This window comes from Acipenser ruthenus, chromosome 11 (genome assembly GCF_902713425.1).
Source record: "Acipenser ruthenus chromosome 11, fAciRut3.2 maternal haplotype, whole genome shotgun sequence".
NCBI lineage: Eukaryota > Metazoa > Chordata > Actinopteri > Acipenseriformes > Acipenseridae > Acipenser > Acipenser ruthenus.
The window spans coordinates 20,689,424-20,702,531 of NC_081199.1; the positions used below are offsets into that span (position 1 = coordinate 20,689,424).

The 13,108-nt window shown below is 37.9% G+C and overlaps 1 protein-coding gene across 1 annotated transcript in view; it reads right to left on the minus strand.

Moving 5' to 3' along the window:
• LOC117426498 (SH3 domain-binding protein 4-A-like) overlaps positions 1 to 13,108 on the minus strand; it is a 61,823-nt gene that overhangs the window by 27,005 nt on the left and 21,710 nt on the right. The window lies entirely within an intron of this gene.

The window sequence follows — 13,108 nt, forward strand, 5'->3', positions numbered from 1 at the left end:
GTACCCAATCGCATCTTTAAATACACAAGAAAGAATTTGATACAGACACCAACAATGTGAATTTACAATTTACATTAACTGTAATGAATAAGGCTGCAATTCCTTCAAGGGTTTTTGGGGACATATAAACCATGAGAGAGCTAGCTAAAAACCTGACAATGAATCGGGCTCAAATCTTCCTCCTCATAAATTAAAGGAATATGAAATCTGGCTGTCATTTCGATCTGCTGACTTTGCCAGTCGGTTTGTACAGCTGTTCTGAGGAGAAGTGGATGAAGACATTTGTGTTTATTACATTTAAATGTCAGCCCAGTGTAAAACATACAAAAGTATGCCTAAGTTTCAAAATACTAAAAGAAATGTAATAAATTCTAAATCACAAACGTTTTCTCACATCTTTTTCAATGTCATTGAAAAAACATTTCTCACTGAATTTATTTTCTTTGAATAATTCTATATGTAGTACTATTGAGTGTTTAATATTTATAGATTAAACTGGCATTAGCCAGTATGTATAGTGTGTGACAAATGTATTTTCATATTCATGACATTATGGATTTTCCATTCAAATGCTGTACACACGCAGTCTTATATACAAATGCATGATGCAGTCAGTTATAAATTAGTGATGGAGGGCTTCTTATGATGGCTTTACTGATTGGATACAAACATTCCCAATATGTAAAAGCTTGATAGTTTAAACATGTTTAAAACTAAACGTTAACCTTTAGGATGTTAAACGGAATCCAACACCCCTAGTCAACACCTGTCCTGACTCTCTGGTCATTAATCCAATAGGAAGGACTTGCCAGGGACTTCATAGCTTGTGTTTAGAGCCAATAAATGGAGGAATGAAAGATTACTTGAATATATCAGCCTAGGAAGAAAGCAGGTATAATGCTTGAGAGAGGCCCAGGACAGACCTGCAGGCAGGGGGTGTTCTGGTCAGGATTGAGGTAGGTGTTCATCGTCCCCCTCTCTACTAAATAAATACATGCATTAAATAAATACATGCTTGTCTTGAATCTGTTACACTAGGTTTTGATACAAGCTTGATTTACCACAGTGTATAGGTAACAAGCCAGTACATAATGTAATAATTAAGTTTTGTTGCAGCTGTGATAACAGCCATTACAGCCTGCCTGCCCAGTCTCTTCAAAATGCTATTATGTGGTTTCTATGGTTCCAACCTTGCAGCAGAAATTTCATTTTGGGACAGGTTGTTCTGAAACAAATGCCCTGGCACCTCCCCCAGCACTCCAGTAAAGAAGAGTGCAAGAGAGAAAGAACTATTTACTAGGGAGAAAGTCACAATTAATAGGAGTTAAAACATTGAAGCATTATCAAAACTGCTTTCCTAAAAGGAAAATAAGAAATAAACAAATAAAATTGATGTAGGGCATATGTCGTTTCTGTCGTTTTTGTTTCAACCATTTATTTTGCCACTGGGCCTATTTGTTTTGTCTAGTTTTTTGAAAACATGCAGCTTCTTGTGTTGGAGTCTCTGTCCCCGTCACAAGCATATACACATTTTAACAATCTGCAGGACATTCGTAGGTGCATTTGCTGTGGGTATTAATTAAATACATATAGGGCCCTTTGTTTTTGGTTTACACTACATTTTTACAGAAAAATTCCCGGGTTTTACAAAAACTATTATTCGTTTTTTCCTGATTTTCACCAGAATTTTGGACCACTCAAGTGTATAAAAATAGATGATTATATTAAGAAAATACAATACATTACATTGGATAAATGTGTTTATGTTAATAATAAAATAGTCTATGTGTATATGCGATGCTGTTTGCTTAAAGTAAGGCAATGTAGAGGAAGCTATACACACACACACTCATGAACATGGTATCTGTATGTACTGTTAATGAATCTCACTGCCACCACATACACATTTCACACTTTACAGGTAGCGCGGATAGTTAACAGCTTTCAAAGCAATTACAGTTGATGTTAGTGAACTACTTTTCATGTTAAAATGGGTAGAAAAAGAAAAACGGTATAAACTGGCAATGCCTTCTCCAGACAATTGCGGCATCACTCTGTTTACATTCTGAAAAAATCAACCACACCGACTTCCCGTGCTGCTTTTTGCATCCTCAGTGTCCCGCCTGGCTCAGATGATGTGCAGAGTATTTTTTTTTTTTTAATTCGGCTACAGCCAAGACTGCAGGAGAACGAGCCTTGGAAAAGACACTTTAAAAAACTGCTGCAAGCCTGCACTACACATGACTTGGAATTTATAATGAAGCCCCTTATATCAGGCATCAGGCAGGGCTTCATAAGACTGGTAAATGTATTGAAATATATCATTGTAATGGATGTGTAAGGATTTTAAAACTCTTGCTTCCCTGACCTTGTAGCTCTTTGACTTGGCATGTGGCCTGAAATACACCCATGTTGGAGTGACTGGCTTTCATAACTCAAGAGTGCAGTTGTGACCTCAGAGGGAAGATAACCCCTTTGTTTCTGTTTAACACTAGAACCGCCGAGATTTCGGACTACATACAACCGTCGCACCCACAAAATTTGCGGCTCCATTTTAAAACGGCTTTGATATGAAAATGAAAAACAAACAATCGGATACAACTTAATATTTTTATTTATGAACATCACACATAACATTTTCAGAGCAGAAACACCATATTTACATTGAAAATTAAACTTTTTTGTTGAAACTGTCTGTAAACATTATGTGATTTTCCTGTGTTTAATGTAAACTCTAAAATAGGGGTCGGGAACCTTTTTACCTAGAAGAGCCAAACAAACAAATATTTTGAGAGAAATTTTTCAAAAGAGCCACAGCAAGGTTTACATTCGTGTATTAGAAATATTTGCGAATTTTTATGTAATAACAACAGCAGTATTGTAAGACTTGCGCTGGTTGTAGTTCTGGTAGTTATATACAACACCAGTAGGTGGTAATAACGCTGCATTTTTTTTCACTCTGTTTTGTTCACTGACATAGTGCTGGTTTCTAGCACTCCTAAGACACCACAAAAGTTGAGAAACAGGCATCATAAACAAGTGAATAACAATAAGTTCATTGCACCCTACTTACATTAATGAGATAAGTGCTTTGTAGTTGGGGTCGTAACTGGTGAGATTCAGCTTCATGCAGGCATTCAAGCTTTCATCCGTTAACCTTGAGCGCAGGTTGGTTTTGATGTTGTTCAGATGTGAGAAGGACTGCTCACGTGTGTATGTTGAGCCAAACATTGTCAGCACGGCAAAACTGACACAATGCATTGTGCTGAAAGTGGCTGGAAGTTCATTCCAGGTTTTCAGTTCGGAAAAAAAAGTGAAAAATTTTGACACCCACATATCCGACACCTTCAGTTCAGCAGCTTCCAGCTCAAAATCTCCAATGGAGATGCCAGGGATGATACTTAGGTTTTGTGCGTCCACTGCACACATGTGGATGAGTTATGACTTTGAACAAATCGGCATGTCTGAGGAAGTCCGCAAAACATGATTTGAATGACATCAGTAAATCAGGCGTGAAGGCTGCGAGCTGCCTGAGGTTGAAATGATGAGCGGGGTCCCTCGCTAAGCAATCCTCTCTGTATGCTCGCAATGTTACGAAGTGCAGGAGACAGACACTTTCAATGTCCCTGATAAACAGCTCCAGCTTTGTTTCAAATGCAAACACTGCCTGTTGCAGGGACAAGATTGTGTTTCCAAATTTGAAAGAACAGAAAATTACACTTGAGAGTCAGTGCAAGGACTTCATGAAATTATTAAAAAAAATGTCCAAGAGAGTGCTTTGAATGCGGCAACGCAGTTACAACTGAGAGCAGCACATGTAAAGAAAGAGACTTTTTGCTGAAGTGACTGTGTGTGACAGAAATATAATGAGTTCTGGTTGTAAATCTCCCTCCCGACCTGTGAGGGCCCTAAGTAGCGAAAGGGAAAGGCTTTCGGCGGGTTGTCCTGACAGTTCATTTCCTGGGTCGGAAAGTCAGTCAGCCTGGAAAAAAGCAAGATTCCGTTGCAGGAACGTATTGACCCGGAAGGTAAATGAGGTAGCAGCTGCAGGCAATACAGTCAGCTGTAATCGTTTACCAAGGGGTAAATAAAACAATAATTTTCCATACCGGATTACAAGTCTGTTTATAACTGCACTGCATCACCTCTGCACCTGCTCATAATCAGCAACCACTTTGCCACATTGTGTTAATGGAAAACTTTTTACAGCGAGAAAGAAAAATGTTTATCTCCAATAAACTAAGATGTATGTAGGCCCAGGAATATTTTATTCACCACTTAAACTCCAGATGTAAAAATGAAACCCCTTCCCAGGTACCAGATTTTGAAAATAATAATAATAATAATAATGTTTTCAAACCTGTAACTGCTATAAAATGTTAACATATTGTGAGAGTGTAGTCCTGGGGGAAAAGAAAACAGGACTACACCTCCCAGAAGGACATGGGCTGAAAAACCCTAAGTTAATTGTAAATTTAATTGGTTAATTGTTTTTAGTAATGATCCCCTGCACCTGGCTATCACTGTCAATTAGAGCCCGGTGCAGAGTATTTAAAGAAAGCAGCCAGTCTGTTTGGGGTTGCTGTGTGGAGAGCCCGTTTGCTAGGGTGTGCAAGCGTATGAAAAGGAAGGTACTGTGTGGAAGCCTTGTTGGGATTAGTGTTATTTGTTTAAAAACTGTTTGTTTTTGTTTGATTTTGGTTTTTGCAGGTAAGCAGCTTAGCTGTCCTGTTATATAGTTTAGGTTTCTGTTTTGTGTTTTAGTTTAGTGCTCAAGAAAAGAGCAAGGTGTTTGTTTTGTTTTTGTGTTTGTTTATTAAAAAATAGTGCGTCAGCGCTGTTAAAACCTTCAAATCCTGTGTCCTGGGACTTTTTTTTTAAAGGGGCAACGAACCCGAGTGGGTGCGGTTCTGTTACAATATGATAAATAAAACACAAATAAATGACTTAAACTGTGTTTTTCATTAACCCTTTATTCTGCTGTGTACTACATACCCATACTCAGTATAGAGATAAAAACTTTTTTTTTCAACAAAGAAAGCAAAAACGCTGCTGCTAATAATAATAATAATCGGTAAACAGTAATTATCAAATAAAAATCAAACAATATCAAAACGTGTGCCAGTATCGACTTGCTCTGTGCCATTTATTGAAATGTTCAATACAACAGAACCTGGGATTGCCTACGCAACCACTGCACATTTTTCTTTTGTCTTTTCTTTTGTTTTCATTTTCGTAGCAGACCCTGTACCTTTTTTACGGTGTCTGCTTCACTTGTGTCGGAGGGATAGTCACAAATGCGTGTACACAGCTACTTTGCGCAGGCATTGTGATGGATCTGGCTGCCGCATTGCCTGTACCCAGTGCTGTGTTTTGATAGTATTTCGTCACAGTACTGCCATTTCAAACTAAACAGCTTCCTGTTTGCAGCTGTAAAGTAGCTGCATGCTCTTCTGTTTGTACAGTTTATACTGTTCTTGGCTCCACATCCTCTTCATCATAATCGCTGAGTGATAAGTTAGCATCACTGTCGCTGGTATCGAAATCCTCCGAACTTCACTCCCGTTGCTTTCGCTAAAAACTATATAAACTATAAACAAGTAAAACTAATAATAAATAAAAAAATAATCATTTAAAACACATTATATATATATATATATATATATATATATATATATATATATAGACACATGTAAAAGCTGAATGGCTATATCTCAGCCTTCTAAAACACCCACAGCTACAGACTGGAATCGCTACATGACACGCAATTGGATACAAATGTCACTTGACCCTCCCCCGACTTTCACTGCACATTCCACAGTACTTGCACTGCCTTAGAGAAGGAAACCTGCAACGCTAGACTGAGAAACTGATCATAGAACAGAATGGGAAACTTGACTTACGTAGGTACGGCATGGTACTGTAAGTGGGTTTTCAATTGACGTACGTGCGTACGTCATGGTGTTGAAGTGGTTAAAAATATTTTTGTGATTGAATGTTTGTGTGCAAATTAAGTGTGCTAGCAGTGATGTCACAGACTGTTAAGAGTTTGTTTGTGTGTGTTTTATATTTTTAAGACACACGTGAATTTAAAAGTTACCTATAAATACAGATTACATGAAAAATTGGGGGTATATTTTAGTTAAAAGGACACTGAAATGCAGCAAAGGGATGCTGCATGCATTTGAGTGTCACATTTTCACTATTACTCGTTACCCTGTCTGTAATTATGGCTTGTCTTCAGAAGAGGAGAGTGCACATTACACTATGAAAATAGCATAAAATGAGTATAATTTGTGTAAATGTAATTCTGTTTAAAACAATTTACGGAACGTTTAAATGTGTTATTGAAGTGTACTGGTAATTCTGTAATGATTATAAGTGAAGCTAGACATGGTTTTATTTAGTTTTGATTGCATGATTCCAATGGACAACGCAAACACTCAAGTTTCACGGTGGGGTGCACATCTGTGTAAACAGGTGCAAAATCAAATGATGGAGGACTGGCATCATGGTAGGGATCAGTAATAAACACCCAGTCCCCTGCTGTTCTTGGCTCCACATCCTCTTCATCATCATCGCTGAGTGATAAGTCAGCATCACTGTCGTTGGTATCGAAATCCTCCAAACCAACTTCAAAATCTTCATCACTGAAGTGATTAAGAGATCGATTTTTGGTGCTGCCATTGAAAAGCAGAAGCACACTTTAGATTGACAATGGTGTAATTCTCAAATGCTTTATGCGTTTTTTTTTTTTTTTAAAGATAAGGAGCTGTTAACGTGTTTCTCTCATTATAGATACAGGTTAAAAAAAATAAATATGTGTATGTATGTATGTGTGTATATATAGGAGCTGCACACACAACAAATAGTGCCTACATTTTTTAAATCAGGAGGAATGGGCTCAGACTCCAGCTATGGGCGAGTGTGGTGCGTCTGTCTCCATCCTATACACACCCATGGGTGAAAGTGGCCAATGATCATTTTATCTGAAACGCCTGGGGTTAAATCAATCATTTGGCCAGTGGTCTGGGGTGATACATGCATTCTGAGCCATTTTAGACCACTTTCAGAACTTTCAAAATTGAACTTGACTTTGTAGAAAAAGAAATTCTGAAATGACTTCACTTATAACTTGTCATTTTACCAGATGGATCAACCTGACAATCACACATGAGGCTAGTTAACAAACATAGTTTTTGAAATGTTTCTCAAACCTTTTACATATAAGCCCAATTCACATAATATCAATTTTATAAAACCTCAGCTGCAAAATCATATGCAATACAGGGTTGTGGTAATGTGCCCCGCCCCTGTGTGCATTTGTGTGTTATGTGTTGTATGTTGCGTGTGGTGTGTTAAATGTTGGTGTATAGTCATTGGTACACGGGATATAAACGGGTCTGTGTTTCACGTGTATTTAAAAATGTAGATTTGTATTTAGGCACGAGGATGGCACATCACTTCACGTGCATTTAAAGTATGTAATATGTGAGCACAGGGTTGCACGTAATTCATTCACGTGCTGTGATTCAAGTGAATAATTAATTAGTAATTGAATCCCAGCACAACAGTATATATAGACACATTTTCATTCACTCGGGGTTGGGTGTTCGTGAGTGGAGAACGGGCGAGAGAGAGAGGAGAAAGAAAGAAAGAAAGAAAGAAAGAAAGAAACGTTTGTTTTGCTTCACTCATCGTATTATTATCTGTTTACTGTTTTAGTCCGTTTTTGTTCGTCTATTTATTTTGGCCTCAAGTGCCGTGTCCTGTTTTTGTGTTCTGTTTAAACCTTTTATTTTGTTAATATACGCTGAGTGCTACCATTTGCACTCATCTTCTCATCACCACCGTCTGTGTGTGTTTCTCTCTCTGGTCTGAGTTCCTCCGTGCAGCCAGCCTGTCACAAGGGTTCATGCAGTTTTTTCTGATACAAATTTCAAGGACTTTTCAAATACCTAATTTTAAGGATTGTGACAATTTGATAACTAATATCCAACTGTAAAAATAAAGTTTTTGCATTAACAGTTTATTTAACTGTATAATAAAAAAAAATCTAACATACTCACTGAGGTATGTTTCAGCATAACATTTTCACTATGTACTTACTGAGCATGCATTAGTTACAAATACATGCAAGTAGCACCACATGGCACAACCAGGACAAATGGCACCTCTGCACAGTGCTACATGTAAAACTCCCACATACAGTTTATTAAAGCAAGGTGTTAAACAAAGAAATGCAAGTACTGTTCTTTTGAAGGCAAGTATTCCCTAAGTAAGGCAGTACAAAATACTTGCCATGTCAGCAGCATTGTTTTACTGTATAAAAAAAGACTTAATTCTGATGCATATATATATATATATATATATATATATATATATATATATATATATATATGTTGTGAGGAAAGGGTAGTGTCGCCTTTAAGAAATGGCGGCGCTAGGGGAGAAACTACACAACCCAGAAATCCGAGTGCCAATTGATTGGGAGGGGTTTCTGGGTTTATAAGGAAGCAGGGCAGAACCATCGGGGCGATGTGTGATCGTGAGGAACACCGCCCTATTGTTCTGCAGAAAAGAAGCCTGCAAACTCCAGTGTGTTGGTAGAACATCGTAAGGTAAAGTGATCGTTTGTATTTAGAATATAGTTGAGTATTTAGTTTAAACGGAGCGCGATTTTCCTCTTGTTGAGGTAGCCTTTTGTTTTGGGAAAGTTTATTTATTTCTTTCGTCGTGTTGCTAGTCGAAGTTTATTTTTACTTCTCAGCAATTTAAAAGAGGCCCGCAGTGTTCCGCGCTGTGCGGTTGTGCGCCGTCACAACAGCAGGGTGTTTAAAAGAGGCCCGCGGTGTTCCGCGCTGTGCGGTTGTGCGCCGTCACAACAGCAGGGTGTTTAGTTTTATGCTTTACGACCAGGAGGTGTATTGGTTATTCACGCGCTGCAGAGACAGTGAATAATAACCAGAAAGAACGGAGTTATTAGACTGGAAGTGCAAGACATTGTTTATTGTAATACAGATACAAGACACATTGCATACGGTTTACACAGGAAAAGTGGACACTTGCTTTTAGTTGGGACACAATTTGCTTCCGTGGACGACCAGGAGTTGGCTGCAGGGGTTCCTTCCCCACAGCCCGGATATAACTTGTTCTATCTTTGTTCACTTCTCTGGACGTCTGGGGTCATCTCCATTGTGTTCCTCGGATTCTTCTTTAAAGGGGATCCATCCTGCGTTTACCTGTGTTCCAGGACAACTCCAGCAGAGGGAGCCTGTCTTGTACTTACCTGTGTTGCAGGACTACTCCAGCAGAGGGAGCCTGTCTTGCACTTACCTGTGTTACAGGACTACTCCAGCAGAGGGAGCCTGTCTTGCACTTACCTGTGTTACAGGACTACTCCAGCAGAGGGAGCCTGTCTTGGACTTACCTGTGTTACAGGACTACTCCAGCAGAAGGAGTCCATACTGTACTTACCTGTGATCCAGGACAGCTCTAAGGAAGAGAGCTGGCCCTGTTCTTACCTGTGGACTGACTCACTTCGGCGGAAGGAATCTCTGTACTACTCTCCTGTCTCCACGTCTACAGTGGCCAGTGTGGTTCGCTCCAGTGGACTCGGTCCCATCTAAGTGGATCGTGCACAGGCCAAAGCCTGTAGACATGTAGTAGTCTTGAAGTAGCTTAGAGAGGGTCGAAGAAGTGAGTTAGTCAGTGGCCCGTAAAGGCATTAGCCTTTGGCAGAAACTGCTGTATTGTGTAAATATTGTAAATAAAACATACTTGCCTGCAAACGTATCGAGTCTGTGCCAGTTGGTGGGAACGGGAAACCAGTGGTCAGCAGCACCACGCTACTGGATCGTTTACAATATATATATATATATATATATATATATATATATATATATATATATATATATATATATATATATAGGGCTTCTGATTTGCGGTTTTAACCGATAAAACCCGATAAAACACCCCCGATACAAAAAAAAATAAATCGGTGGATAGCCAATAAACACCGGAAAACACCGGAAAAACTGTGGAAATGGTTAGTCTATTCACGTTGACTTTACCATTTTCACATTTAAAAAAATAAAACCTACTACAAAAATAATAATAAATACATTTCCCTGTGCTGCTGGGCAATGTCCCGCCTTCCTGACTTGTATCTATCATTGATTAGTTCTGAATACTTTAAACCCACCCCAACTACTGAGTGACAGCACATTTCTATTGGAGACTCCGCTTGGGAGATTTAAAATGAGATTACAATCAAGATGGTGGCTTGTTAGCAGGATTTAAAGCTGTATTACAGTTACGGAGGATTTAAAACAGAATTGTGACGAAATGTACAAAAATGCCTACACACAAAAACCCCAGAAGAATGTGCCCATGACCATAGAGATTTCGTTGTGGAAGACAGCAAAGGAAACATCTTAAGTGTGCAAGTACTGTCGAGTTACTATACATATTTTGACACAAAAAAAAACAAAAAACGCTCAAGCATTTTGGAAAGTAACCAAAAACACAAATTTCATACAGTACATCAAAAACCAAAGCCCCCAAAAAAAAACGATTTACATAAAACTCAAAAATAGCTAAAAAATAAGCACCGAAAAATATAATTAATAAAACCTCAAAAAAAAAAAAAACCATATATATATATATATATATATATATATATATATATATATATACCCACCTGATCCCCAATTTTTAAAACATTTCTACATGAATCATAGGTATGGACCTGGAAGAGGTCATTTTGACAGGTTTCCGTCTACAGAGCACTTTCACCCATGCACACCTCAACCTTGCAGCTCCTCAACCTGTTTCTCTGACTCTTGACACACACACACACTTTCTTTTTATTGCCAGACTCTATTTCTAGAATAGGTCCTGACTTATTGGGCCATACAGTATTGTAGTTTATCTGTTAAATTACATGCTGTTAGTAACTGCAGCAAGACTAGGGAGTACTTTTATTTCTGTATGTGAAACATGAACTTTTGAACACTTGTAACTTTTCTTTTCAGCTTTCTTTTTTTTGTGCTCTGGGCGTCTTGCCAAAAAACGAGATGAGGATGAGGATTTTAGTTTTTTTTTTCTCTTTAAAGTTTTTTTTTTTTCTTGTGTTAAATTTCAAGGACAGGAAAGCCTGTCTTGATTTCAGTGAGTTGGATTTAGATGCAAAAACATTTTTGAATACATTTATGAATGCCAGTTCTTGCTTGCCAAGGTAAACAACATTTCTGCTCATCCAGTTGGACATCAATCCGGGTTTGACCAAAAGTTTTGAGTGTAACAGTGGCTCACAAGTGACTTTGAGAACACTCATGTTTTTGTGCTGACTTCGATAGACATCCTAGATTGCTGTAGCCAGTGCTGTTCCATATCGCCTTTTCTGTACTGAACAAAATACAGTTCCAGCAGTATAAGTTTTTTAATTGACAGCTACCAGTAAGCCACGGGTACCTTTCATAATTTGAATTTTGGAAGTGGTGAGTATATCCCTTCCCATCCTGTGTCAGTTCAGGTATTTGTGAGAAAGTTTTTCTTGAAAATTGTTTCGTTACCAAATCGACTACATTGTATCCGTTGTCTGATGACATTTATTTATTTTTTTTAATTTGTAAAAAGCAATTCTAAATATTACTTTGAAGTTTTCAATATAATTCTCAATAATGGTTTCTATAATAAGCAATGTTGTGTGAAATTCAGCTATTCTTACACCCTTACCCTGGCATTTATATATGTCCCGCCTCTGCTCACTAATGATTGGACAGCTGCCCTGGTTTTGCAGATCTTTGACTTTCCCATTGGTTAAACTCCAAATTATGTCCCGCCTCTGCTCACTCATGATTGGATACCTGCATAACAAGGGGCAGGTCACAGTAGGTTAAACCTACTAAGACCTTCAACTGTTTATGTCCTACCTGCTCACTTATGATTGGACTGCCGTGAAGAAAATGCAGTTCTATTGGTTGATTTTATTTTGTATACAATGAAATTCTGCACGATAGAAATCGGTGTGTTTAATCTGTTAATCGGAACAGCCCTAATTATATATATATTTACAAAAAAAAATATATATATATATTTAAATATATATTATATATAAACATACGTTTACATGCCCATTTTCATGCAGACACAGATACAAATGAATTAGGTGCTTCACAATCCTCCAACACAGCTTCTGATTCCTTAGATATTTTCCATAAATACAAACAAAAGCACTTTACTTGGACACCAGCCTCCGGACCTTTTCAAGCCTTAGATTTTTTTATTGATAAATGTGAACGAGAAATAAGCCAAATTAATTTTCAACAACACACTAATTGTTTAAACTTGACAACAGATGAATATCACGCCTTACAGAATATACAGAAATGTAATGACATCAAAATAAAACCTGCTGACAAAAGGAGGAGCTGTAGTAGTTTGGAAAAACGATCTATATATAGAAGAAGCATCTAAACAACTTTCTGACACTAACTTCTACACGAAAGTCCCAAATGATCTTACCCAACTGTTACAAACTACAGTCACATCTACTATCCATTCTGCCATCCAGAATAACTTATTACCAAAATCTGCGTCTAATCTTATTGTTGAAAACCCTCGCTGTAGCCGTTTTTATTTACTTCTTAAAATTCATAAGCCTACCAACCCAGGCCATCCTATTGTATCAGCATGTTCCTGCCCCACTGAAATAATTTCCAAGTTCGTTGATGATGTCTTCAGACCCACTGTGGAATCTCTACCTTCATACGTTAAAGACTCTAACCATTTTTTGCAAATAATAGATAAGTTTTCTTTAAATGGTAACAGTGAAAATATAACTTTCTTCTCAATGGATGTCAAAAGCCTCTACACAGTTATCCCCAACAGTGACGGTTTACAAGCACTAAAATACTTCCTTGATAAACGGACAGTAAAAGAACCTGCAACCGATATTCTTTTGCAACTAGCCCAACTCGTCCTTTCTTTGAATTGTTTCATGCCCTGATACTATCCATGATACTTTTACTTGCATTAGTAAAGGAATAGTATATTGCATTGGCTGCATCAAATGTAACAAGCTATATATCGGTGAAACAAAACG